Source organism: Bos indicus x Bos taurus, chromosome 1 (assembly GCF_003369695.1).
Source record: "Bos indicus x Bos taurus breed Angus x Brahman F1 hybrid chromosome 1, Bos_hybrid_MaternalHap_v2.0, whole genome shotgun sequence".
Taxonomy (NCBI): Eukaryota; Metazoa; Chordata; class Mammalia; order Artiodactyla; family Bovidae; genus Bos; species Bos indicus x Bos taurus.
In genome coordinates this window covers 20,107,553-20,135,472 of record NC_040076.1, presented here as the reverse complement: position 1 = coordinate 20,135,472, position 27,920 = coordinate 20,107,553, and the positions used below count along the sequence as shown (strand labels likewise).

The following is a 27,920-nucleotide window of genomic DNA, read 5'->3' as shown; positions in this document are numbered from 1 at the left end:
CAAAAAAAAAGAGAAGTTATAGCTCCATCGGACCGCCCAGGTGGCTCAGCAGTAAAGAATCTGCCTGCTTAATGCAGTAGACTTGGGTTCAAGCCCTAGTCATGAAGACCCCCTGGAGTGAGAAATGGCAACCCACTCCAGTGTAATTTGTAATTGTCTGTGAAACCCCATGGACAGGGGAACCTGGCAGGCTACAGTCCATGGGGTCACCAGAGTCAGACATGACTGAGTGACTTAACAACAAAACAAATAGCTCTGTGAAGCAAATTTAATTCACGCTTATCTGTAGACATTATCATTTTCCTAAGATATCTGAATATGTTAGCTATTAAACTGATTGATTCTAATATACAGCTTGGTGACTATAGTTAATAAGTCATTTAACTTGATTTTCTAAGACTGTAGATTTTAAGTGTTCTTATTACACACATGAAACTGGTAAATATATGAGGTGATGAATGTGTTATTAATGATTAACCTGATAGTGATTATAATTTCTCAAAATATATGTGTATCAAATCATCACATTGTATACTTTAAATATATGCAGTTTTATTTGTCAATTTATCCCAATAAAGCTGGAAGAAAAAATAATAAACTGATTGATGCTGTCAAACACATTTGAAATGTAAAAAGTAGCAATCAAATAAGGATTTCCATGATATATAAAACAGCTAATTGGTCTTTACTTTATAAAATAATGCTAACTATAGCTTGAATAGTTTTGCTAACATGTTACCTAACAATGTGTTTAGGAAGATGTAGATAATAAAATACCACCAAAAGTTTGCCTGTGTTTGTTTGTTTATTCTTTATCTGTTTCTTATCTCAAGTCAAGCATCATATTTATTATGGTAACAGTTAATATGCAAAGAACATTTCCAGAGACACTATTTCCTTGACTCTACCCAAGTAGCCTTCAAAATGAAGGACCCTATTCTAAACTCAGATATCTGAGCCTAATTTATTTTATTAGGAAACATCTATATGTAACCTACCTTTTAAAAAAAGGAAAAGAGTGTAGGACCTCAATATCAGGGCAATAACTTCAAATTTGTGTGTGTGTGGAAGATAGCCCAAACCAAATTGATTAAACAAAACTCAATTGTTGAAAAGTGGATTTTAGTCTGTTTTTCCATGTTGGTTTTAACTGAGCTATCTGATCAACTCTGAGGAACCCTATTGTTGTTTTCCCTTTTACCCCAAAATGCAGCTGGACACTCCATTCATCTGCACATTAAAAGTGATGAAATAAAAGGGAGAGGACATCTGTATACCTATGGCTGATTCATGTTGATGCATGGTAGAAACCAACACAATATTGGAAAGGAATTATCCTTCAATTTAGAAAAAATAATTTTTTAAAAAAATTAAAAACTAATGAAACAGTTATGGCAATGATACAAGTCCCTTTTGATCATTTTGATGCGACTATCTTACTTCAGAACAAAATTGCTTCCCAGGGTCACTTTTAAGTTTCCAAAATAGCTTGTGTTGTGTTAGGTTCACACGAAAACCTAGACTGAAGGTTCAGATTCCACTGACTCTCCTATGCTCTTATTCTTGGCTGCATTCTGTAGTCACATGAGGAGATTTAGAAAATACAGATGCCTAGGTCTCAACAAGAATGATTTGGATTTAATTTATCTGGTGAGTAGCTAGGTCATTAGACTCTGTTAAGAATTTCCCCTTGTTACTACAATGTGTAGCCAAGTTTGAGACCAGTGTTTACAGTTGAGCCCATTAAAAGGGCTAATAACAATGAAGTTAGTCTAAGCACCTCACATTCCAAGAGTCTGATCACATGGAAACGGTACAGTGTTCGTTCCCATTCGTATGGCTTTGTGTGTTGCCTGTGCTTTTGACTATGGCAGAGAGGGAATTGTTGTTATCATTTTAGTCTCTAAGGTGTGTCTGACTCTTTTGAGGCCTCATGGACTATAGCCCATCAGGCTTCTCTGTCCATGGGATTTCCCAAGCAAGAATAACTGCAGTGGGCTGCCGTTTTCTTCTCCAAGGGATTTTCCTGACCTTGGGATTGAATCTGCACTTCCTGCATTGGCAAACGGAATGTTTACCACTGAGTCACCAGGGAAGCCCAGAGAGGGGGCTATCAAGGTGAAATTTACTCTACAGATTTACCATAATCTTGGTGGTAACATGTTTCTGGTAACATGGGCTAACAGAAGCAAAGTTTATTATGGGGTTGTAAGTTGTACAAGTCAGGTTCTTTTCTTCTTTCTCCTGTTCTGCTGTGTTGGTTCCTTAACCAGAACTGATGAGAGGATGTGATGCACCCGTCATTGTGCAGGGGTGAGAATACAGCAGTGAAGGAACATCAAGGTAAGAGTATACAACTGTTGGTAATATGTTTTTCAGGAAACAGTGCAAATAATTAACAGAATAAACTACTTAAAATGTTTTAACTTAAACAACAACTGTAGTTGGTATTATAATGTAGAATATAGTCACAAAACTTAGAAAGAGAATGTGGATGTGTAAGTGAAAGGAACAGTGGGAAGATTATAAAAAGAAAAAGGTACCAAGATTTTCATCTTAACTGGAAGGAACCAACTATTTTGCTTCATTTTTGGCATTGGTAATGATGCAAGTGTAAGATGTAAAGAATGTATGTAGACAGTTTAAGAGACATATAAAATAAATGTAAAATATAAACATGATATATAACTATCAAGTCATTACAGAAGAATTGTATCATTTAAATAACTAAAATCAAGGAAATAAAAGGAAATTTAATAACTGATACCTATAAATATTTCTACTCTAGAAACAGAAACTACACATTTTCTTCAAGCATCTGTGCTTTATTTACCAAAATAAATTGGTATCATTCAAGAACAAATAAATGATAAATAACAGAAACTGTGGAAATCACATATGGTCACAGTTGTACAGTACTAAAAAATGAAACTACCACCCAAAATACTAAAAACAAACAATGAATCAAAAATATTAAACAAACCATGTGCCTAATGGAACAAATGGGACAAATCGGAAAATAAAGTTATACTGTAGATATAGAGATCTGCTATATTACAGTACAACATCTCAACAGTGATGTATTACCAAAGATGTTCTAAGCGACAGATTCATTGGCTTTAGCCTTTTCTACAATAAAAATAAATGTAAGTGAATAAAATATTTATCAAAAAATCTTAAGTAGACTACAACATACCAAAGAGACAGTGGTTAGGGACAAAAGCAACACAAATTTAATTGCACTAGAGAAATGTAAAATTGACAAGTGAGTCAGAACTAAATCTTACTTTAAGGAAAATTCTATTTAATTTTAAGCAAAGAGTAAAAAGAAAAAAAGATGTCCTTTTCATTATAGGGGACTGGAATGGAAAAGAGGAAGTCAAGAAACACCTGGGGTAACAGGCAAATTTGGCTTTGGAATATGGAATGAAGCAGGGCAAAGGCTAATAGAGTTTTGCCAAGAGAATGCACTGGTCATAGCAAACATCCTCTTCCAACAAACAAGAGAAGATTCTACACATGGACATCACCAGATGGTCAACACCGAAATCAGATTGATTATATTCTTTGCAGCCAAAGATGGAGAAGCTCTATACAGTCAGAAAAACCAGACTGGGAGCTGACTGTGGCTCAGATCATGAATTCCTTATTGCCAAATTCAGACTGAAATTGAAGAAAGTAGGGAAAACCACTAGACCATTCACGTACGACCTAAAATCCCTTATGATTATACAGTGGAAGTGAGAAATAGATTTAAGGGACTAGATCTGATAGATAGAGTGCCTGATGAACTATGGATGGAGGTTAGTGACACTGTATAGGAGACAGGGATCAAGACCATCCCCATGGAAAAGAAATGCAAAAAAGCAAAATGGCTGTCTGAGCTGGCCTTAAAATAGCTGTGAAAAGAAGAGAAGCAAAAAGCAAAGTAGAAAAGGACAGATATAAGCATCTGAATGCGAAGTTCCAAAGAATAGTAAGGAGAGATAAGAAAGCATTCCTCAGCGATCAATGCAAAGAAGTAGAGGAAAACAACAGAATGGAAAAGACTAGAGATCTCTTCAAGAAAATTAGAGATACCAAGGGAACATTTCATGCAAAGATGGGCTTGATAAAGGACAGAAATGGTATGTACCTAACAGAATCAGAAGATATTAAGAAAAGGTAGCAAGGATACACAGAAAAAGTGTTCAAAAAAGATCTTCATGACCCAGATAATCACAATGGTGTGATCCCTCACCTAGAGCCAGACATCCTGGAATGTGAAGTCAAGTGGGCCTTAGAAAGCATCACTATGAACAAAGCTAGTGGAGGTGATGGAATTCCAGTTGAACTATTTCAAATCCTGAAAGATGATGCTGTGAAAGTGCTGCACTCAATATGCTAGCAAATTTGGAAAACTCAGCAATGGCCACAGGACTGGAAAAGGTCAGTTTTCATTCCAATCCCAAAGAAAGGAAATGCCAAAGAATGCTCAAACTACCGCACAATTGTACTCATCTCATACTAGTAAAGTAATGCTCAAAATTCTTCAAGCCAGGCTTCAGCAGTACGTGAACCATGAACTGTGAACTTCCAGATGTTTAAGCTGGTTTCAGAAAAGGCAGAGGAACCAGAGATCAAATTGCCAACATTCACTGGATCTTGGAAAAAGCAAGAGAGTTGCAGAAAAACATCTATTTCTGCTTTATTGACTATGCAAAAGCCTTTGACTGTGTGGATCATAATAGAGTGTGGAAAATTCTGAAAGACATGGGAATACCAGACCACCTGACCTGCCTCTTGAGAAACCTATATGCAGGTCAGGAAGCAACAGTTAGAACTGGACATGGAACAACAGACTGGTTCCAAATAGGAAAAGAAGTACATCTAGGCTGTATGTTGCCATCCTGCTCGTTTAACTTCTATGCAGAATACATCATGAGAAACGCTGGGCTGGAAGAAGCACAAGCTGGAATCAAGATTGCCAGGAGATATACCAATAACCTCAGATATGCAGATGACACCACCCTTATTGCAGAAAGTGAAGATGAACTAAAAAGCTTCTTGATGAAAGTGAAAGAGTAGAGTGAAAAAGTTGGCTTAGAGCTGAACATTCAGAAAATGAAGATCATGGCATCTGGTCCCATCACTTCATGGGAAATAGATGGGGAAACAGTGGAAACAGTGTCAGACTTAATTTTTGGGGGGCTCCAAAATCACTGCAGATGGTGACTGCAGCCATGAAATTAAAAGATGCTTACTCCTTGGAAAGAAAGTTATGACCAAACTAGACAGCACATTAAAAAGCAGAGACATTACTTTGTCCACAAAGGTCCATCTAGTCAAAGCTATGGTTTTTCCAGTGGTCATGTATGGATGTGAGAGTTGGACTGTGAAGAAAGCTAAGCACCAAAGAATTGATGCTTTTGAACTGTGGTGTTGGAGAAGACTCTTGAGAGTCCCTTGGACTGCAAGGAGATCCAACCAGTCCATTCTAAAGGAGATCAGTCCTGGGTGTTCATTGGAAGGACTGATGCTGAAGCTGAAACTCCAGTACTTCTGCCACCTCATGCGAAGAGTTGACTCATTGGAAAAGACCCTGATGCTGGGAGGGATTGGGGGCAGGAGGAGAAGGGGACGACAGAGGATGAGATGGCTGGAAGGCATCACCGACTCAATTGACATGAGTTTGAGTGAACTCCGGGAGTTGGTGATGGACAAGGGGGCCTGGTTTGCTGTGATTCATGGGGTTGCAAAGAGTTGGACATGACTGAGTGACTGAACTGAACTGAAAAAGTAAAAATAATAAGTTAGAAATGAAAAAGAATTCAATAATTAAGAAATGAAAAAACAATGTGGAGGTAACTCTGTTCAGATAGTAATTGCAGTTTTCTTGATGAAATACTAGCAAATACAATTTACAAAGAATATTAAAATAATGCTCAATAATCCATCAATATTTTCATCTATCTTAGCCATATATAGATGACTCAAATGGCCAGTTTATAATATTTGACCTTATCTTACAATAGCAGGTTTTTGTTTTGTTTTGTTTTTACAATAACACTATGTCTCTCCATATAGTTAACTTTTCTTTTAGGGCCCATAAATATGTTCTAAATATATTTCTTAGAATTGTATTTTTTTGTGCAAATTAGAATCAGAATTTTATTCCATTATACTTTTTGCTTGGTTATCCATGGATCAAAAGGGTCACAAAATTCCATACACAGTATAATTTAGATGTAAAGAGAAAATATAGTACCTGTAATCTAGTCTTTCTCTAAAATCCACATCCAGAATTTGTCAGTAAACCAAGTGTTCAATCTCTTTAACCGTACTTTGATATGCTCTCTTAGAAAATGCTCAGTCTCTCTGTAATGTATTTCCACCTCCCCATGATCTCCTCCTAAATGCTTTTTGGGGATTGCAATCCTGTTAGAGACCTAATTCTGCCACTTAGAATACAAATTCCAGTTTTGACTCAGATAAAGGGACATATTTGAGGCTTCCCTGATGGCTCAGGGGTAAAAAATCCACCTGCCAATGCAGGAGACATGGGGTTGATCCCTGGTTTGGGAAGATCACACATGCTGCAGAGCAACTAAGCCCATGCACCTCAACTATTGAGCCACAGCGCTTTACAGCCTGGGAGCTGCAACTATTGAGCCCACCTGCTGAACTACTGAAGCCCAACTAGAACTGCTAGAACCTTTACTCCACAGCAAGAATGACTAGAACCCTTACTCCACAGCAAGTGAAGCCTCCTCAATGAGAAGCCTGAGAACCACAATTAGAGAAAATCCTACACAACACATAAGATCCAGCATAGCCAAAATAAATAAATGATTTTTTTAAAGTGAAAGTCACACAGTCGTGTCTCACTGTTTGTGACCCCATAGACTATAGAGTTCACGGAATTCTCCAGGCCAGAATATTGGAGTGGGTAGCCTTTCCCTTCTCCATGGAACCTTCCCAACCCAAGGATTGAACCCAGGTCTCCCGCATTGCAGGCGGATTCTTTACCACCTGAGTCACAGGCGTTCCCTCATAGCTCAGTTGGTAAAGAATCCACCTGTAATGCAGGAGACCCTGGTTGGATTCCTGGGTCAGGAAGATCCCCTGGAGAAGGGATAGGCTACCCACACTCTAGTATCTTGGGCTTCCCTTGTGGCTCAGCTGGTACAGAATCTGCCTGCAATGTAGGAGACCTGGGTTCAATCCCTGGGTTGGGAAGATCCCCTGGAGAAGCGAAAGGGTACCCACTCCAGTTTTCTGACCTGGAGAATTCATGGACTGTATTGTCCATGAGCTCGCAGTGAGATATGACTGAGCAACTTTCAGTTTTTTTAAGGGACATATTCAAAAAAGTCAACATTTTTTATCAGTATCATTAAATTTTGTGTAGGGTTTTGAGACTTATTTATATACATTTTATTACATTTTGTACAATTTTTATAAATTGCCTCTTTTTTTATTTTTTATATTTGGTAGATAGGATACATTTTTGAGAAATATGTCTTTACATACTAGATACCTGCATTTTATTCTCTGCTGCATTTGTTTATCACATCATGATTCCCTCGATTTTTAGTATTTCTGGTCTTGGGACAGCCTGTTCCCCACAAACACAGTCCCCTGCCTCCACTCTCAGTTGTGATTCATCCTGTTTATCAGTGTGGTGGGGGCAGAGCTGAATTACAGGATCTTTGTAGACCGGACATTAGGGTACAGGCGTGTACCATGAGACCAACAACGTGGTATCTCAAGCCTCATTCATAAAGGTGGATCCAGTCCAACTCTCTCCTGATTTCATGCTCATTTACAACTCACTTTTCTTATCGTTAACAGCTCTTCTTGTTCTATAACAGGCAATGAAGGCCATTACCAAGCATTAGGAGAGATAGCTCCCACTGTTTGTCTTCCAGGATCTCATCCTGTAAATTTTGCTCTTCATAGAGTAGGACACCTAGCACTTTCTAACTTAGGCTTGAGGAAATGAGAAAGTGAAATTATCAGTCCAATTATCAGTCAGGTCCAACTCTTTGCAACTGCACTTTCTAACTTAGGCTTGAGGAAAAGAGAAAGTGAACTTATCAGTCACTCAGTCAGGTCCCACTCTTTGCAACTCCATGGACTATAGCCCTCCAGGCTCCTCTGTCCATGAGATTCTCCAGGAAAGAATACTGGAGTGGGTAGCCATTCCATTCTCCTGGGGATCTTCCCAATCCAGGGATCAAAGTCTGAGTCAGCAGGGTAGCTTGAGGAGAATCAATCTGTCTCTTCATTTTCCCGATTTCTTAGCACCAAGTTGCTTCTGTTTTTTTCTTTTTCCAATCACAAATGCCCAACCCAGTTCATCTAAGAGAAACTGATATGTCAAAGATGAAATGAGCATCAGAGAGGAAACTAAATATATCTAATTATAAAAAGAATTTAGAAAATAGTCTAAAATAAATGGGAATGTAAGCTGTTCCATAGGAAGTAAGATACACCAATGAGGTAGGTGTGAAATACCAGTCCAAAGTAGACGTTCACCCTTAAGCCAACCTGTAATTTCTTGTTTAATTGGGAACTTACTATATATCAGGCATTGTGCCTAAGAAATTTCAATATGTAAATCACATTCCATCTTTCCAGTGCCCCTGTCAGGTGGGATCTATTATTGTCCTTCAATTTTTAGATAAGGGAGCTAAAATTTGGAGTGATTAAGAAATTGGTCCTCCATAAACAGCAGAATCTTGATTCAGACTCTAATTTTACCCCCAATTTTAAATTCTTGAGCAGGACACTATAAAGATTTTATGAGCTACTTCCATTGACTGCAAAGGCCTTCATGCCTGCTAAGTCACTCAGTCATGTCTGAATCTGTGCGATGCTATGGACTATAGCCAACCAGGCTCCTCTGCCCATGGGATTCCCCAGGCAAGAATTCTGGAGTGGTTTGCCATGCCTTCCTCCAGGGGATCTTCCCAACCCAGGAATTGAACCTGCATCTTCTGTATCTCCTGCAGTGGCAGGCAGGTTCTTTACTACTAGTGCCTCCTGGGAAGCTGATTGCCAAGGATTAAAATCCAATTTGTAGTTTAAGAAAAAAGTAGAAGTCATGGAAAGAAGCCTGAGGGGTTTCATAGAGAGAAAGACAGGAATGGATCTGGCCCCAGGATCATCAGAGACCAAGCCATGAATGCTGTCCAAACTGTTTCTACCTGCCTCTACTCTCACTGCCTCATCCCTTTGTTACTGACTAAGTTTCTTGGCCTCCTTAATCAATGGGAATTAATCAGAGTCCAGACAAGAAATTTAGGCAATTTACTGGGGCCCTGCTGCAGCAGTGGGGATCGAGAACAAATAACAGATTCCCTTGCCAGCTCCTTCCCTGAGGGGACCTGAGCTTGTTCCTCATATGGGGTGAAGGTAGGGGTGTCCACGGGTTGGCCAAAAGTGTGGCTTAGGTGGTGTTGTGTGCAGGGGGCATGCATAATACCCTGTGTTTGCTCCAGACTCTTCAAAAATGGCAGTTGGGAATTTTGGTCTCTTTATATTTTTGTCCAGAACTTGCTCCAACTGCTCATGCACACAGTTATTTTTAATCCCACATCATTTATTTGTATTTTGCTTCTGGAGAAGTGTGTCCAGGTGCAAACACTGCAGCACTTCAGCAAAGGGTCCCAGGTCCCAGTCTGTCTCACCTTGCTAGCACCTCCTACTTATTTCCTCCCTACTCTCCTTGCACCATCTGCCCCATCCTCACTGACTCCCTTAGTTTGGTTCACATGGTGGAAAATTGATACTGTGAGCTTTGTATCTCCTAGTTCAAGCACTTAATGCCCCAAACATGAACTTTATTCACTTTTGATCATAAAGCCTGTGAATCATGGAAATGGACTTTGGTCACCTTTAGGTCATTGTCCCAAAGAAGGCAATGGCACCCCAATCCAGTACTCTTGCCTAGAAAATCCCACGGACGGAGGAGCCTGGTGGGCTGCAGTCCATGGGGTCGCTAAGAGTCGGACACAACTGAGTGACTTCACTTTCCCTTTTCACTTTCATGCATTGGAGAAGGAAATGGCAACCCACTCCAGTGTTCTTGCCTGGAGAATCCCAGGGACAGGGGAGCCTGGTGGGCTGCCGTCTCTGGGGTCTCACAGAGTCGCACACGACTGAAGTGACTTAGCAGCAGCCGCAGGTCATTGTCCATTCTATAACAATCAGGAATTCATTCATTTAAGTCAAAATTATTTGGGGGATGCTCTACACCTCTGACCCTGATCTGAGTGCTGGAAATACAGTGCTGAACTAGACAGACAAGATCTGACATTCTAGAGGGGAGAGACAGGCAATATGGCAGGTGATGGGATGGAGGTCAACATTAGAGAATTTTTCTCTGAGATTGCTTTTGAGTAGAGGCTCAAATGACAAAAAAGAAGCCAGACATGGAACAATCAATGAAGATCATTCCGGAAGAAGAAGATGAAAGATATGAAAAGAATGAGCTGAGAATATTAGTCAGTCAAGATGTCTAGAAATTAGTAAGTGAATGGGAGAAAGATAGGGCATGAGTCAGGAGTCACAGACAGAGAGATAGGGACTAAAAATCTATGTAGGAGACATTGAAAGTTATTCAAAGTGGAAAAAGTTATAGCCAGAAGGAGGATGCTCTGATTTACCCAAGTTGGCTTTGATCCCCTGGGTTATATTTTAATTTGGCTGCTGTTGCTGCAGCCAGAGGGCTGTAAACGGAGGAAGGATATTTCCTCATGGGAGCTGTGGTTCTGTGCAGATAGTAATGAACAGTTCTGTCCTCTTCACAATTCTGTTGAAGAGCCTCTTATAAATTCCTTTAACAGTTAATTCCCATATATTGGCAAGCACCAGTAGCCACAGTTCTTTCAAAGCTAGCTTTATCTTTAAAAGTTATATTTTCTACTGGTTTTAAATATTTTAGATTTTCTGATTCCTCCATGGAATTTTAATTCTTTTTAATGGAGCCAGTTCAATTGAAATATTAAGCAATATTGGAAAATTATCTTTTTTTATGTTAATTTATTGATTGATTATCCCATGCCTACTTTCTACTTAAATACTGTCTATTGCCTCTAGGCATTGGCTTCCAGTTCGATTTCATTGAGTTTTATATTGTCAGTTTCCCATCTTCCAAGTTCTGTTGCTTGTCATGCTTATTTTCAGTTTTCTTAGTAAAACTGATTTGGATCCTGAGGGTGTTTGCTAGGTATCAGACAAAGAGCCACACACAGCCAGAAAAGCAAATCAAACTAATGGGAAATGGAGTAAAATGGAAAGAGATGCCAGGAGAAAGGAGAGAATCTGCAAGCAAAGGAAAAAAAAAAAGAGAGAGAGAGAGAGAAACTATAGACAGTCAAGATCATAGTCATATCCAGAAACAAAGAAATGGCCTGAAGAGTTATAAATCGCTGCAGTAGAATTAATGAGATGGAACAGTTCTCAAGGAAAAGAGCCAAGGATAGATAAAGGAAGAAAAAAAAAAAAGCAGCATAAAAGGAAGAAAAAACAAAGTAGGGGAAAAGAAAAATGAGAACTCCAAGTGCAAGGTGAAAGAGTAGAAAAAAAGAATGGATAAATTAAGAAATGGTGCATCACATTAAAGGAAATGTATTCCATTTTCTTTATTCTTATCTTTAACTGGCTTTGCATTTCTCCAGTAACAAAGCCAAACTGAAAGGATAATTTTGTTTATGTACCCAATTTGCATAATTGTGCAATATAAATTACAATGCTAATTAAGGACAGCCCTTGGGCTTCTGGAATTGGGTCAAAGTGGCTCCCTGAGAGCAAAGATGTTGGGTATTGGCTTTGTCCCCTCTCCCACTGCAGGGAAGCTGGGCAAGAGCAAAGAGCCTCTCTGATAGTGTGTGAAATCTTGTCAGAATTTGTTGAGGACCCAGAACTATACATCTCACTCCAAAACTTGGCTTTGAAAATCATCTTTGTGTGATTCAGCAAGGAGGTACTTAAAAACTAAAACTTCTCCTCATCCTATGAGGTCTGTGTTGGTTATCATTTTTATGATTTTCTTTCCTCCTCATTTTTTTAATCCATATTTTTTTAATTGTTTTTTTCAAACTGTAATGTAAACCTGGGATGCAATATTTTCATGCTGAATTGTTGCCGCAGTTGTCCCAAATGAGTGTATGACCTACCTTGCCTGGAAGTCTAGTGAGGGCAACAAGCTGCTTTCTGAGTTTTAGTTAAATCCATGTCCTTAAAACAAAGGAAGCTATTGTACTATAACAACATCGAAAATTCAATCCCAGTTTGTTCCCTGAGTGCAAGCTAAGTCCCTTAAGTCATGTCCCACTCTTTGTGAACCTATGGACTGTATCCCACCAGGATCCTCCATCCATTGGATTCTCCAGGCAAGAATATTGGAGTGGTTTGCCATGCCTTCCTCCAGGGGATCTTCCCAACCCAGGGACTGAACCTGTGTCTCTTAAGTCTACCTGCATTGGCAGGCAGGCTCTATACCACTAGCACCACCAGGGAAGCCCGTATTCCCTGCATTATTTTCAATTGTTTTCAGTCACTAAGTCATATCCAGCTCTTGCTACCCCGTGAACTGCAGCACGGCAGGCTTTCCTGTCCTTCAGTATCTCACAGAGTTAGCTCAAACTCATGTCCATTGAGTCAAGGATGCCATCCAATCATCTCATTCTCTGTCTCCCCCTTCTCCTTCTGCTCTCAATCTTTCCCAGAATCTAGGGCTTTTCTAGTTAATCAGTTCTCCGCATCAGGTGGCCCAAGGATTGGAGCTTCAGCTTTAGCATCAGTCCTTGCAATGAGTATTCTGGATTGATTTCATTTAGGATTGACTAGTTTGTTCTCCTTGCAGTTCCAGGGACTCTCAAAAGTCTTTTCCAGCACCACAATTTGAAAGCATCAGTTCTTGGGCACTCAGCCTTCTTTATGGTCCAAATCGCGTATCAATACATGACTACTGGAAAAACCATAGCTTTGACTATATGGACCTTGGTTGGCAAAGTGATGTGTCTGCTTTTTAATATGCTGTTTAGATTGGTCATAGATTTTCTTCCAAAGAACAAGTGCCTTTTAATTTCATGGGTGCAGTCACTGTCCTCAGTGATTTTGAAGCTCAAAAAAGAGAATCTGTCACTGTTTCCATTTCCCCATCTATTTGCCATGAAATGATGGCAGTGGGTGCCATGACCTTAGTTTTATGAATGTTGAATTTCCAGCCAGCTTTTTCACTCCCCTCTTTCACCCTCATTAAGAGACTCTATAGTTCCTCTTCTCTTTTTGCCATTAGAGTGGTATCCTCAGCATATCTGAGGTTATTGATATTTCTCCCAGAAACTTTTGAATTCAGCTTGTGAATTGTCCAGCTCAGCCCAGCCCAGCATTTTGCATGATGTACTCTGTATATAACTTAAATTAGCAGGGTGTCAATATACAGCCATGACATACTCCTTTCCCAATTTTGAACCAGTCCATTGTCCCATATCTGGTTCTAATTGTTTCTTCTTAACCTGCATACAGGTCATACTATCCTTAATATGGAACTGAAAGATACAGGTTCATATTATCTTTAGCTTAGGTTTTTCAAATAAAGAATATCTCTGAGTTCCTATAGTGAAGGCTACCTTAGCTACAATGGATGAGCCTCTGTTTAGGCTTATTCTGAAGGAGATGCTTTGCAAGCTTTTTTTTTTTTTTTCCCCCACAATCTTTGATTTTTTAAATTAGTTTTTATTGGAATATAGTTGATGTACAAAGTTGTATTAGTCTCTACAATGAGATATCACCTCACACTGATCAGAATGGCTATCATCAAAAAAAATCTACAAATAATAGCTATCTTCATGGCAGCAGTGGAGACAGAGACACAGAGAGTGGACTTGTGGACACAGAGGGAGAAGGAAAGGGTAGAACATTTTTGAAGAGATTATAGTTGAAAATTTCCCCAACATGGAAAAGGAAATAATAAATCAAGTTCAAGAGGAACAAAGAGTCCCATACAGGATAAACCCATGGAGAAACATGCCAAGACACATACTAGTCAAACTAACAAAGACTAAACACAAAGAAAGAATATTAAAAACAGCAAGGGAGAAGCAACAAGTAACATACAAGGGAAATCCCATATGCTTAACATCTGACCTTTCAGCAGAAACTCCACAGGCCAGAAGGGAATGGCAGGATATATTTAAAGTACTGAAAGGGAAAATTCTACAACCAAGATTACTCTTCCTGGCAAGGATCTCATTCAAAACTTATGGAGAAATAAAATGCTTTTTAGACAAGCAAAAGTTTAGAGAATTCAGTACGACCAAACCAGCTTTACAACAAATGTTAAAGAAATACAAGAGAAGAAAAAAGATCTACAAAATCAACCCCAAACAATTAAGAAAATGACAATAGGAACATATATCAATAATTACTTTAAATGAAAATGGATTAAATGCTCCAACCAAAAGACACAGACTGGCTGAATGGATTCAAAAACAAGACCCATATACATGCTGTCTGTGAAACCCACTTCAGACCTAAAGACACGTATAGACTGAAAGAGGATGGAAAAATATATTCCATACAAATGGGAAGCAAAAGAAAGCTGGAGTAACAATCCTCATATCGGACAAAATAGACCTTAAAATAAAGAATATTATAAGAGATAAGGAAAGATACTACATAATGATCAAGGGATCAATCCAAGAAGAAGACATAAAAATTGTGAATATCTATGCACCCAACATAGGAGGTGTTTCTCTCAATACATAAGACAAACACTGACATAAAAGGAGAAATTGACAGTAATACAATAATAGTAGGAGACTTTAGCACCCTATTCACACCAATGGACAGATCATGAAAACAGAAAATTAATAAGGCAACACAAGTCTTAAATGATACATTAAATGAGATAGATCTCATTCATATCTTCAGGACATTCCATTCAAATGTAGAAGAATACACCTTCTTCCTGAGTGCACATGAAACATTCTCCAGGATAGGTCACATCTTGGGTCACAAATCAAACCTCAGTAAATTTAAGAAAATTGAAATCATATAAAGCATCTTCTCCAACCACAATGCTATGAGACTAGATATCAATTACAAGGAAAAAAATTGTAAGAAACACAAGTACATGGGGATTAAACAACATGCTTCTAAATAAGCAACAGGTCACTGAAGAAATTAAAAGGGAAATCAAAAATTTACAGAAGCAAATGACAATGAAATCATGATAATTAAAAACCTATGGGATACAGCAAAAGCAGTTCTAAGAGAAAAGTTTATAGCAATACAATCCTACCTCAAGAAACAAGAAAAACATTGAATAGACAACCTAACTCTACATCTAAAACAACTGGAAAAAGAACAACAACAACAAAAAACACACACACACCAAAATTAGTAGACAGAATAAATTTCCAAGCAGAAATAAATGAAAATTAAATGAAAGAAACAATACTAAAGATTAATAAAACTAAAAGCTGGTTCTTTGAGAAAATAAACAAAATTGACAAATCTTTAGCCAAACTCATCAAGAAAAAAAGAGAGAAGAATAAAATCAACAAAATTAGAAATGAAAAAGGAGAGGTTACAAGAGACAATGCAGAAATACAAAGGATTATAAGACTATTATGAACAACTATATGGCAATAAAATGGATAACCTGGAAGAAATGGACAGATTCTTAGAAAAGTTCAATCTTCTGAGGCTGAACCAGGAAGATATAGAAATTATGAACAACCCAATTACAAGAACTGAAATTGAAGCTGGGATCAAAAATCTCCCCAAAACACAAAAGCCTGGGACCAGATGACTTCACAAGAGAATTCTATTAAACATTTAGAGAAGAGCTAATGGCTAAACTTCTAACTCTTTCAAAAAATTTCAGAGGAAGAAACACCTCCAAACTCATTCTATGAGGCCAGCATCACCCTGATACCAAAACCAGACTCGACAACACACAAAAAAGAAAACTACAGACCAATATCACTGATGAACATAGATGCAAAAATCCTCAACAAAATTTTAGGAAACAGAATTCAGCAACACATCAAAAATCTCATACGGCATGATCAAGTTGGGTTTATCCAGAGATGCAAGGATTTTTCAATATATGAAAATCAATCAATGTGATATACCATATTAACAAACTGAAAGATAAAAAAAATATATGATAATATCTATAGATGCAGAGAAAGCCTTTGACAAAATTCAGCACCCATATTGGAAAAGAAGAAGTAAAGCTCACACTGTTTGAAGATGACATGATACTATACATCAGTTCAGTTCACTTCAGTCACTCAGTCATGTCTGACTCTTTGTAACCCCATGAACTGCAGAATTCCAGGCCTCCCTGTCCATCACCAACTCCCAGAGTTTACCCAAACACGTCCATTGATTCGGTGATGCCATCTAACCATCTCATCTTCTGTCATCCCCTTCTCCTCCTGTCTTCAATCTTTCCCAACATCAGGGTCTTTTCAAATGAGTCAGCTCTTCTCATCAGTTGGCCAAAATACTGGAGTTTCAGCTTTAACATCAGTCCTTCCAATGAACACCCAGGACCGATTTCCCTTAGGAGGGACCGATTGGGTCTCCTTGCAGTCCAACGGACTCTCAAGAGTCTTCTCCAACACCACAGTTCAAAAGCATCAATTCTTCAGTGCTAAGCCCTCTTTATAGTCCAACTCTCATATCCATACATGACCACTGGAAAAACCATAGCCTTGACTAGATGGACCTTTGTTGACAAAGTAATGTCTCTGTTTTTTAATATGCTATCTAGGTTGATCATAAAATCCCTTCCAAGGAGTAAGCATCTTTTAATTTCATGGCTGCAATCACCATCTGCAATGATTTTGGAGCCCATAAAAATAAAGTCTGACACTGTTTCTACTGTTTCTCCATCTATTTCCCATGAAGTGATGGGACCAGATGCCATGGTCTTTGTTTTCTGAATGTTGAGCTTTAAGTCAACTTTTTCACTCTCCTCTTTCACTCTCATGAAGACGCTCTTTAGTTCTTCTTCACTTTCTGCCATAAGGGTGGTGTCATCTGCATATCTGAGGTTATTGATATTTCTCCTGGCAGTCTTGATTCCAGCTTGTGCTTCATCCAGCCCAGCATTTCTCATGATGTATTCTGCATATGAGTTAAATAAGCAGGGTAACAATATACATACTGTACATAGAAAACCCTAAAGATAGCATCAGAAAATTATTAGAGCTAATCAGTTAATTTAGCAAAGTTGCAGGATATAAAATCAATACACAGAAATCAATTGCATTTCTATATACTAACAATAAAAAAAATCAAAGAGAAAGTTAGGAATCAATCCCATTCACCATTGCAACAAAAAGAATTAAATATCTAGGAATAAACTTACTTAAGGAGACAAAAGAACTGTACACAGAAAATTATCAGACACTACTGAAAGCAATCAAAACCAACATAAAGAGATGGAGAAATATTCTATGTTCCTGGGTAGGAAAAATCAATATTGTGAAAATGACTATACTACCAAATGCAATCTACAGATTCAATATGATCCCTATCAAATTACCAATGGCATTTTCCCCAGAACTAGAACAAAAAATTTCACAATTCATATGGAAACAAAAGACCACCAATAGCCAAAGCAGTCTGGAGAAAGAAGAATGGAGCTGGAGGAATCAACCTTCTTGAATTAAGATTATACTACAAAGCTACAGTCATCAAGACAATATGGTATTGGCATAAAAACAGAAATACAGACCAATGGAACAAGATAGTAAGCCCAGAACTAAACCCATCCACCAATGGGTATCTTATTTTTGACAAAGGATGCTAGAATATACAATGGGGCAAAGACAGCCTATTCAATAAATGATCCTGGGAAAATTGGACAGCTACATGTAAAAGAATGAAATTAGAACACTTCCTAATACCATACACAAAGATAAACTCAAAATGGCTTAAAGACCTAAATGTAAGACCAGAAACTATAAAACTCTTAGAGGAAAACATAGGCAGAACACTTGATGACATAAATTAAAGCAAGATCCTCTATGACCCACCTCCTGCTGCTGCTAAGTCACTTCAGTTGTGTCCGACTCTGTGCAACCCCATAGACAGCAGCCCACCAGGCTCCTCTGTCCCTGGGATTCTCCAGGCAAGAACACTGGAGTGGGTTGCCATTTCCTTCTCTAGTGCGTGAAAGTGAAAAGTGAAAGTGAAGTCGCTCAGTCGTGTCTGACTCTTAGTGACTCCATGGACTACGGCCCACCAGGCTCTTCCGTCCATGGAACTCTCCAGGCAAGAGTACTGGAGTGGGGTGCCATTGCCTTCTCCTAGAGTAATGGAAATGAAAAACAAAAGTAAAGAAGTGGGACCTGATTAAACTTAAAAACTTTTGCACAGCAAAGGAAACTATAAGCAAGGTTAAAAGACAACCCTCAGAATGGGAGAAAACAATAGCAAATGAAACTGACAAAGAATTAATTTTCAAAATATACAAGCAGCTCATACAACTCAATACCAGAAAAACAAACAACCCAATCAAAAAGTGGGGAAAAGACCTAAACAGACATTTCTCCAAAGAAGACATACAGATGGCTAACAAACGTGAGAATATGCTCAATATTGCTCATTATTAGAGAAATGCAAATCAAAAGTACAGTGAGATATCACCTCACACAGGTCAGAATGGCCCTCATCAAAAAGTCTACAAACAATAAATGCCAGAGAGGGTGTGGAGAAAAGGGAACAGTCTTGCACTGTTGGTGGGAATGTAAATTGATACAGCCACTATGGAAGCTGTATGGAGATTCCTTAAAAAACTAGGAATAAAACCACCATATGACCCAGAAATCCCACTCTTAGGCATATACCCTGAGGAAACCAATACTGAAAAAGACACATGTATCCCATCATTCATTGCAGCACTATTTACAATAGCTAGAACATGGAAGCAACCTAGATGTCCATCGACAGATGAATAGATAAAGAAGTTGTGGTGCATATACACAATGGAATATTACTTAGCCACAAAAAGGAACACATTTGAATCTGTTCTAAAAAGGTGGATGAGCCTAGAGCCTATTATACAGAGTGAAGTAAGTCAGAAAGAGAAAGATAAATATCATATTCTAATGCATATATACAGAATCTAGAAAAACGGTACTGAAGCATTTATTTACAGGGCAACAATGAAGAAACAGACATAGAGAACAGACTTATGGACATGGGGAGAGGGGAGGAGAGGGGGAGATATATGGAAAGAGTAACATGGAAACTTACATTACCATATGTAAAATAGATAGCCAACAGGAACGTGCTGTATGTCTCAGGAAAGTCAAACAGGGACTCTGCATCAACCTAGAGGGGTGGGATGGGGAGGAAGGTGGGAGGGAGGTTCAAAAGGGAGAAGATATATGTATACCTATGTATACCTATACTTATTCATGCTGAGGTTTGACAGAGAACAAAATTCTATAAAGCAATTATCCTCCAATAAAAAAATAAATAAATTTAAAAAAAGAAAAAAACAATAAAATCTACAACTAAATACTGGAGAAGGAGTAGAGAAAATGAAATTCTCGTGTATTATTGGCAGGAATGCAAATTGGTATAGCCACTACGGAGAACAGTATGGAGAGTCCTTAAGAAACTAAAAATAGAGCTACCATATGACCCAGCAATCCTAATACTGGGCATATATTCAGAGAAAACCATAATTCAAAAATATACTTGCAAACATTTTTTATCTACTGATTCCTGACCTAAATCAAAGACTATCTAGAAAATAGAAACAGACCCCCAAATCACTCAGGTTGGAGTAGGGACAAGAGAGTGGAACACTGGCCCAAGTGTCCTTGATCAGTCATCTCTACCTGCTCTCCCATCTCTATCTTCTGAGAGTGTAGAAGCCACTTTTAGAAGGGATTTTATCTACCTAATTTAGGTGACAGCAGAACAGTTAGGGATACTGGTTTTATACCCCTCATTTTGACTTTAATTCATCTGGAAGTTATTTTTTTCCCCCACTGGTATCATGATAGGAATAATTGGAAAATACAAAATGCACGTCATATTTCTTATCCTATGGTACTTTAATTTCTGGGAAATGAAAACATGGGTAGATTAAAAAAAAAACAAACACAACTTCCAGTATATACTCAAACCTAATGAAACTTTAATTGGTATACAGTGAGATTAAGTATGATTTCCAATTTTCTCAAGCCCAGAAACTCATACAAATTTTAAATAAAATAATAGTTTTGTTGCTTCTATTCTGCCCTCTTTTCATTTGACTGTGAAAATTCTTCCTTTTTCCAGAGCTTCATTCTCTTTTAGTCCCTTTGCTTCAGAAGATATTACCTTCATGTTTATAAATGGATTGGGCTGGTATGTTGTCACTTTGATGCTTGTGAGCACATATTATTGCTTTTGGAAAATGTTCTAAAATTTGCTAATTTTAAGAGTCTACGTTAAGATAAAGATTCTTGATAGACACAAATCCAAAAGAAGTTTGGCTTTTCTACACTTAGGCTAAGCCTGCCAGGAACTCCTAATTATTTCAGAATGTTTGTATGCTCTTTGAGTGTCTGGGCTTAGAATTTTACTGTTTTTTCCATTTTACATTCTGCATCTTATTGGCCACATTTTTTTTTCCCTTCACAGTTACATTCATAATATGCTTTCTAGTCTTCAAAACTCATTTTAATTTTACATGTGTTATTGCATGTGCTTATTAAAAATATATTAAGTGCCAGACACTGTTCTAGGCATTTAGATCAAAGCTCTAGTCATCATAATGCCTATATTAACTTAGTAAAGATAAACTGTATTTCTTAGAAACTGAAGCTTATTATATCTATTTTGCTCTTACTAGAGTGCAGGAAGGGCTTCCCTGGTGGCTCAAATTGTAAAGAATCTGCCTGCAATGAAGGAGACCTGGGTTCAATCCCTGGGTTGGAAAGATCCCCTGGAGGAGGGCATGGTAACCCACTCCAGTATTGTTGCCTGGAGAATCCCCATGGACAGAGGAGCCTGGCAGGCTATAGTCCATGGGGTCACAAAGAATCGGATACAAGTGAGCAACTAAACACAGCACAGAACAGAATGCAGGAAACATAGATAGATATTCAATAAAACCTCCTGGGTTATTAGCAAATGTTATATTTAAAATGGAGAAGGAAATGGCAATCCACTCCAGTATTCTTGCCTGGAAAATCCCATAGACAGAGGAGCCTGGCAGGCTACTGTCCATGGGGTCATAATAGTCAGACATGACTTAGCGACTAAACTACTACTACTATATTTAAAATATTAGAGACTTCTAAGGAATAAGGTTGAACAAAGCCTTGTAAATGTGACTTACAGAATGGCAAAGTATTTGAGCTGCGAGATACTTAAAAGGATATCAGAGGAAAGAAAAAAAAAAAAAGATATCAGTGAAATGGTTTTGGTCACTGCATCCTATATAATATTATGTGAACCTCTGCCCATAGTTCTTCAGACACTGTCTACTAGATTTAATTCCTTGAATCTATTCATAACTTCCACTGTATAATCATAAGGGATTTGATTTAGGCCATACCTGAATGGTCTAGTGCTTTTCCCTACTTTCTTCAAGTTAAGCCTGAATTTTGCAATAAGGAGCTCATGATCTGAGCCACAGTTAGCTCCAGATCATGTTTTTGCTAACTCTATAGAGCTCCTCCATTTTTGGTTGCAAAGAACATAATCAACCTGATTTCAATATTGACCATCTGATGATGTCCATGTGTAGAGTCATCTTTGGGTTATTGGGAAGGCTGTTTGCTATGACCAGTGTGTTCTCTTGACAAAATATTGTTAGCCTTTGCCCTGCTTCATTTCGTACTCTAAAGCCAGACTTGCCTGTTACTCCTGGTATCTTTTGAATTCTTACTTTTACAATGCTATCCTCTATGATGAAAAGGACACCTCTTTTTAGTGTTAGTTCTAGAAGGTCTTGTGGGTCTTCATTGAACCTGTCGATTTCAGCTTCTTTGGCATCAGAGGTTGGGCCATAGACTTGGATTACGTGATGTTGAATGGTTTGCTTGGAACTGAGCCGAGATCATTCTGTTGTTTTTGAGGTTGCACCCAAGTGCACTGCATTTTGTGCTCTTTTGCTGACTCCCTTTCTTCTCAGGGATTCTTGCCACATTGTAGTAGATATAATGGTCATCTGAATTAAATTCTCCCATTCCCCTCCATGTTAGTTCACTGATTCCTAAGATGTTGACATTCAATCTTCCCATCTCTTGCTTAACCACATCCAGTTTACCTTGACTCACGGACATAACATTCCAGGTTTCTTTACAATACTATTCTTTATAGCACTGGACTTTACTTTCACTGCCAGACACATCCGCAACTGAGCATCATTTCCACTTTGGCCCTGCCACTTCTTTCTTTCTGGAGCTATTAGTAATTGCCCTCTGCACTTCCTCAGAGGATATTGATCACCTTCTGACCTGGGGGGTGCTTATCTTTTGGTGCCATATCTTTTTGCCTTTCATACTGTTCATGGGGTTCTCATAGCAAGAATATTGAAATGAGTTGCCAATTCTTCCTCCAGTGGACCACATTTTGTCAGAATTCTTCAATATGACCTGTCCCTTCTGGGTGGCCCTGCATAGCATGGCTCATAGCTTCATTGAGTTATATAAGCCCTTTCACCACGACAAGGGCTGAGGCTTTACAAGTAGCTGAGGAAGGAAGAGAAGTGAAAGGCAAGGGAGAAAGGGAAAGTTATATCCGACTGAATGCGGGGTTCCAGAGAATAGGAAGGAGAGATAAAAAAAGGCCTTATTCAATGAAGAATTCAAAGAAATAGAGGAAAATAGAATGGGAAAGATGAAAAATATCTTTAAGAAAATTGGAGATGCTAAGGGAACATTTCATGTAAAGATGGGCATGATAAAAGACAGAAATAATAACAAAGTAACAGAAGTGGAAGAGATTAAGAAGAGGTGGCAAGAATACATGGAAGAACTATACAAAAAAAGGTCTGAATGACCGGAATAACCACAGTTGTGTGGTCACTCACCTAGACCCAAACATCCTGCAGTATGAAGTCAAGTGGGCCTTAGGAAGCATTACTATCAACAAAGCAAGTGGAGGTGATGGAACTCCAACTGATCTGTTTAAAATCCTAAAAGATAATACTGTTAAAGTGTTACACTCGATATGCCAGCAAATTTGGAAAACTCAGTAGTGACCACAGGACTGAAAAAGTTCAGTTTTCATTCCAATCCCATAGAAAGGCAATGTCAAAGAATGTTCAAACTATCATACAATTGCACTCGTTTCATATGCTAGCAAGATAATGCTCAAGATCCTTCAGGCTAGCCTTCAGCAGTACAGGAACCAAGAACTTCAGATGTACAAGTTGGATTTAGAAAAAGCAGAGGAACCAGAAATTAAATTGCCAACATTTGTTGATCATGTAGAAAGCAAGAGAATTCCAGAAAATTATATACATCTGCTTCATTGACTATGTTAAAGCCTTTGATTGTGTTGATCACAACAAACTGTAGAAGATTCTTTAAAAGATGGGAATACCAGTCCAGCTTAACTGTCTCCTGAGAAACATGTATGCAGGTCAGGAAGCAATAGTTATAACTGGACAGGCAGGAAATGACAGACTGGTTCAAACTTGAGAAAGAAGTATGTCAAGGTTGTATATTGTCACCCTGCTTATTTAACTTCTATGCAGAGTACATCATGCAAAATGCCAGGCTGGATGAATCACAAGCTATAATCAAGGTTGCCAGGAGAAATATTCAACAACTTCAGATATGCAGATGATACCACTCTAATGGCAGAAAGAGAAGAGCAACTAAAGAGCCTCTTGATGAGAGTGAAAGAGGAGAGTGAAAAAAGTGGCTTTAAACTCAACATTCAAAAAACTAAGATTATGGCATCTGGTTTTGGCTTTAAACTCAACATTCAATAAACTAAGATTATCCCATCACTTCATGGCAAATAGAAGGGGGAAAAGTGGAGAAAAAATAAAGACAGATTCTATTTTCTTGGGCTCCAAAATCACTAAGAACAGAGACTGCAGCCATGAAATTAAAAGACATTCACTCCTTGGAAAAACAACTATGACAGACCTGGAGAGCATATTAAAAAACAGAGACATCACTTTCCCAACAAAGGTCTGTATAGTCAAACCTGTGGTTTTTCCAGTAGTCATATATAGATGTGAGAGTTGCATCATAAGAAGGCTCAGTGCACAAGAATTGATGCTTTCACTGTGGTGCTAAAGAAGATTCTTAACAGCCCCTTGGACTGCAAGGAGATCAAAGCAGTCAATTCTGAAGAAAATCAATCCTGAATATTCATTGGAAGAACTGATGCTGAAACTGAAGCTCTACTTGGTCACCTGATGTGAAGAGTTGACCCTTTGGAAAAGACACTGATACTGGGAAAGAGTGAAAGTAAAAGAAGAGGGGGCGGCAGAGGATGAGATGGCTGAATGGCTTCACTTGCATAGGTGACATGAATTTGAGAAATGTCTGGGAGATAGTGGAGGATGGAGGAGCCTGGTGTGCTATAGTTCATGGAGTCAGAAAGAGTTGGAGTGAACAACAACAAGAACATGTCAGTGAAATGCTTTGTTATTAGGTGAGATAACAGAGCAAATACCTGTGTCAGTCACTGAAAGTTGACTGTAGTTGTGTTGCACAAAGTTCAGCCTCAACAGACCTAGTGGGGAGATATGGGAAGTATTGGAAAAAGCACTGAGATCAGGGTGAGAAAACCAGGGTTGGGTTTGTCCCTTAATAATTATCTGACTTTAGGAAAGTCTCCTAAGTTCAAAAAGTCCACATGGAATTGTTCATTTATCCTTTCAGGAATGTTGGTAAGAATTAAAGGAATAGAATATTTGAGAACAATCTGATACCTTTTTATAAATGTGAAACAGAATTGGGTTTGGGAAATGTGTCTTGAATGGAAGGATGGCAATGAAAACAGGGAGTTACTAGGAGAAGGGGAAGAAAGCAGTAATTCGCAACTATGTAGGACTGTGGTGAAATTCTCCCCTCCCAACCCCAAATCTATAATGGATATATAGACCTTCCAGAATGTGTAACTTTGTCAGCAAGAGATTCAACTACAGTGCAACTTGCAGTTTAGACCATTATTGTATAGTAAAGTTAATTTTAAAATATTTAATCTCTCTTACTCTATGGGCTTGAAAAAGGACAGAAATGGTATGGACCTAACAGAAGCAAAAGATATTAAGAAGAGGTGGCAAGAATACACAGAAGAACTGTACAAAAAAGATCTTCACGACCCAGATAATCACAATGGTGTGATCACTGACCTAGAGCCAGACATCCTGGAATGTGAACTCAGGTGGGCCTTAGAAAGCATCACTATGAACAAAGCTAGTGGAGGTGATGGAATTCCAGTTGAGCTATTCCAAATCCTGAAAGATGATGCTGTGAAAGTGCTGCACTCAATATGCCAGTAAATTTGGAAAACTCAGCAGTGGCCACAGGACTGGAAAAGGTCAGTTTTCATTCCAATCCCAAAGAAAGGCGATGCCAAAGAATGCTCAAACTACCACACAATTGCAGTCATCTCACATGCTAGTAAAGTAATGCTCAAGATTCTCCAAGCCAGGCTTCAGTAATACATGAACTGTGAACTTCCTGATGTTCAAGCTGGTAAAACGAAAAGGCAGAGGAAACAGAGATCAAATTGCCAACATCCGCTGGATCATGGAAAAAGCAAGAAAGTTCCAGAAAAGCATCTATTTCTGCTTTATTGACTATGCCAAAGCCTTTGACTGTGTGGATCACAATAAACAGTGGAAAATTCTGAAAGAGATAGGAATACCAGACCACCTGACCTGCCTCTTGAGAAATCTGTATGCAGGTCAGGAAGCAACAGTTAGAACTGGACATGGAACAACAAACTGGTTCCAAATAGGAAAAGGACTACGTCAAGGCTGTATATTATCACCCTGCTTATTTAACTTATATGCAGAGTACATCATGAGAAACGCTGGACTGGAAGAAACACAAGCTGGAATCAAGATTGGTGGGAGAAATATCAATAACCTCAGATACGCAGATGACACCACCCTTATGACAGTGAACAAGAACTCAAAAGCCTCTTGATGAAAGTGAAAGAGGAGAGTGAAAAAGTTGGCTTAAAGCTCAACATTCAGAAAACGAAGATCATGGCATCTGGTCCCATCACTTCATGGGAAATAGATGGGGAAACAATGGAAACAGTATCAGACTTCATTTTTCTGGGCTCCAAAATCACAGCAGATGGTGACTGCAGCCATGAAATTAAAAGACGCTTACTCCTTGGAAGGAAAGTTATGACCAACCTAGATAGCATATTGAAAAGCAGAGACATTACTTTGCCAACAAATGTCCATCTAGTCAAGGCTATGGTTTTTCCTGTGGTCGTGTATGGATGTGAGAGTTGGACTGTGAAGACGGCTGAGTGCTGAAGAATTGATGCTTTTGAACTGTGGTGTTGGAGAAGACTCTTGAGAGTCCCTTGGACTGCAAGGAGATCCAACCAGTCCATTCTGAAGGAGATCAGCCCTGGGATTTCTTTGGAAGGAATGATGCTGAAGCTAAAACTCCAGTACTTTGGCCACCTCATGCGAAGAGTTGACTCATTGGAAAAGACTCTGATGCTGGGAGGGATTGGGGGCAAGAGGAGAAGGGGACGACACAGGATGAGATGGCTGGATGGCATTGCTGACTTGATGGACGTGAGTCTGAGTGAACTCCGGGAGTTGGTGATGGACAGGGAGGCCTGGTGTGCTGCGATTCGTGGGATCGTGAAGAGTCAAACATGACTGAGCGACTGAACTGAACTTAACTCTGAAACATTTAATACAGTAAATTAATGGGAATTTAATATTTTCCAGTGCATTTTGAAAACGTCTAGCAAAGTTTGTGGCCAATACTGTCTTGGATTATTAGTTAGTTTTCTATTTGTTTTTCAGTAGATGCAAGCATATTGTGAGATGTTCTATATTTGTGAAACTTATGACAAACTTTGAAGATAACATAATGCATTTCGGGTGAGCCAATGCAGTAACACAAATACTTCATGAAAATTCAGACCAATACTTTGGGTTGTATATTTATTCATCGATAAATTTAAACATATTATTGAAGATGTGTTTCTCCTTTCCATTTTTTAATTTCCATTTTTAGGTTGTGAGACATGCCTCAGACTGAAAATCAGCTAACATGAGAACCGATCCTGACACCAATGCACCCAGTTGGACACCAAGTCTTTGCAGAAGTCCTCTCTGCACCCCTCCCCCAATAATACAATGCATCCTTCTGCCATGCTGTCCTCATTCATGTTCCTCTTTTCCTCTACTGTAACTGTGTATTCACATACATATCTGCTGTATCAGAGAGTGAGTTTCCTTACGGGAGACACTTAGTCTCTTTTGGTTATTTTAGCAGAGGACCTGCCACATTGCTGATGCTCAATAAATATTTCTGGACTCAAATGCATTCAATTGAAATTAATATTAATATTTGATTAACTCATGGAAACATGCTACAAGATTAGTTAAGAGCCTCAGGAACTCTTTTTATTTTGGCTTTTATTTAATAATAATTGAACCCCTGAACTTCTCAACACTTGATTTACAGACATAGAAACTGGGGCAAATAGCATTTATGTTTTTATATTCCTCAAAGGAAATGCTTATCCTTTCCCTGAAAGAATCTACTGAGGAAATTCATTGAGATTGAAGGCAAGTGAGCAAAATGAAATGGCCCAAGTAAATGTGTGTGTGTGTGTGTGTGTGTGTGTCTGTAATTTGAAGGTTAGTTGGGAGAAGGCTGTGTCAAGATGGCAGAGCTTATCTTTCTAGTCCTTAGCAGTGACAACCACTGTGCGTGGTGAGTTAA

General features: G+C 38.6%; 1 long non-coding RNA gene across 1 annotated transcript; it reads left to right on the top strand.

Moving 5' to 3' along the window:
* LOC113895475 lies at positions 1 to 27,518 on the top strand. The gene is made up of 3 exons (XR_003511851.1): positions 1 to 2,118; positions 2,274 to 2,343; positions 27,207 to 27,518. It is a non-coding gene; the product is annotated as an uncharacterized LOC113895475 (long non-coding RNA).
* The last annotated feature ends 402 nt before the right edge of the window (positions 27,519 to 27,920 follow it).